This window comes from Lutra lutra, chromosome 3, assembly GCF_902655055.1.
Source record: "Lutra lutra chromosome 3, mLutLut1.2, whole genome shotgun sequence".
NCBI lineage: Eukaryota > Metazoa > Chordata > Mammalia > Carnivora > Mustelidae > Lutra > Lutra lutra.
Genome location: NC_062280.1, coordinates 198,225,621 through 198,227,952, shown reverse-complemented (window position 1 = coordinate 198,227,952; position 2,332 = coordinate 198,225,621).

The window sequence follows — 2,332 nt, the reverse complement described above, 5'->3', positions numbered from 1 at the left end:
TCTTCACACGTGCTCCTGGTCGGAGCTGCGAGCTGGAGCCTGCTGTCCTCCCCACTGTCCCAACACCCCTGCCCGTCACCTGCCTCACTCCTGGCAGGAGATAAAGCAAGTCGAAATCAGATTTACGTCTGCGCAGTCTCTCAGCTGCCATCATCTCAGCACTGCTTACTTCTAACCTACTAAATCTGGTCATTTAAAAAGCCTTTTCAGGGCGCCTGGGTGGCTCAGTGGGTTGGGCCGCTGCCTTCGGCTCAGGTCATGATCTCAGGGTCCTGGGATCGAGTCCCGCATCGGGCTTTCTGCTCAGCAGGGAGCCTGCTTCACTCTCTCTCTCTCTCTCTCTCTCTGCCTGCCTCTCTGTCTGCTTGTGGTCTCTCTCTGTCAAATAAATAAATAAAATCTTTAAAAAAAAATAAAATAAAAAGCCTTTTCACATACACGAGCCTCACACCAGGTCTGGGAAGTCATCCGTGCAGATGTGACGTCCCCCTTCCAAGTAGGGGTACACGACAGCAGCACGGAGAGTTGAATTATCGTCCCAGGGCAAGTATCTAGTGAATGATTGGAAGAACAAACCCCACGTCATGCTTCCCAACCCCAAACACAGTCATGTAGGGGGCAATTGTGACATTATCACATGCCAACCGAGGGCTAGACCCTCTAGACACATCCTAACGCAGGCTGCCCGTGAACTGAGTTAATCACGCTCTTCTCCCGCAGCCGTCTATGCTGCGTGTTTCTGTTTTGTTCAGGAAGCATGTGGCTGATTAAATAATGTTCAGCCTTTGAATAACCTTTGGAGACGGGCTTCCACTGCATATAATGATTTACTCCTCTCAATAATTACGTACATTTTTGTACTCATTTTTGGTCTAGGTGACCCAGTGTCTGTGGGGCTCGTGGGTCCAGCGTGAGCCTACAGCTCATGTGACATTTGCAGACGTTATGCCAGCCCACTGCAAGCCAGCCCTTCAGCGTCTCTGCCTCAGTTACTCAATAATCAGGCTTTTATTGGAAGAGTGAAGGAAAGGAGAGTGGGAGGCAGGGAGGGAAGAGAAGAGGAAGGGAGGTAGACTGAATATTTCACAGTTGGATTGTTTAAGTTAGTATCAGATTGCTTTCACCAAAAGTACGCACAGTTTTGAGCTGTACTTCTCTTTTAAATTTTATTTTTGCTGTTTCTCTTGCTGTAGTAGAGAGCCAAAGAAACGTGCTGGGTTTTTTTTTTCCCATATTTTTTCCCCTCAAGAGTGCTGTTTCTTCACTAATATCCAATGAGCCAGACTTACCACTGGTTTTATCGATTTTGTATATTGAATTATGGAATGTGCTGATAACTGGATATAAAATAAATGAAAAACATAAAATATATGAAAACGATGAAAAAGTTGATGCTTTTGATATGCATAAGCTGGTTTTGGATTGATGTGCAAATAGTCAGCAGGAAAAATGACAAATTATTACTGAATTCAATACCAAGTCATCTGAGGGGACTTCAAGGCTATAGAGACTGGGACAAAAATAAAGAAATCCACGTTGTCTTTGACGGAGGAGTCCTACTGCAGGGAACAGGATGAGGCTAGTATTTATTTATCTATCTATCTATTTATTTGCAAGTTGCATTTATTTAAGTCATTTCTACCCCCCCCCCCCCCCACTGCCATGGAGCTTGAACTCACGAACCTGAGACCAAGATTTGGTGCTCTTCTGACTGAGTTAGCCAGGCACCCCTGGATGAAGCTTGATTTAAACAAAAGCATTTGATTTGGTAGATGCTGTGAGCAAAGAATTTGAGCAATAAAGTGGCTCAGAGAAAGAGCATGATGTCTGGGTGTGGAGGGACTCCTTTTAGTGGTCCTTTTTTGGAAAAGTGTTAGAAGATTCCTACAACCTGAGGTTGGTCCCTGTGGCCAGAGGGAGGGATTAGATCTGCCTGGGTAACAAGAGACTCTGAAACTTTACTGTGGAGGTATTTTCCGACAGGTAATACCTACCTTATTGCGGAGAATTTGGAAAACTGAAGAAAATATTATGGAGAAAACAAGTTATTGGTAGTGGGAGGAGGCACTGTAAGCCTTTCTGTGTCGTTTATCTTGGCCTCTTATGGGCTGCAACGAGATACATTTACTTTTTGCATCAAAGTGGGGTTATTCTCCAGAGACTGCTAATATCCTGATTTTTTTTTAATATCCTGATTTTTAAAATTAATGTTATCTTAGAAGTATTTTCAGGTTGTCATTCTTTGAAGCGTGTTGAGTAGTATTGATACGCACCTTACGACCAAGCAAATCTTGTACTCTTGGAATAAATGTCACTTGATGGTGATGTATTA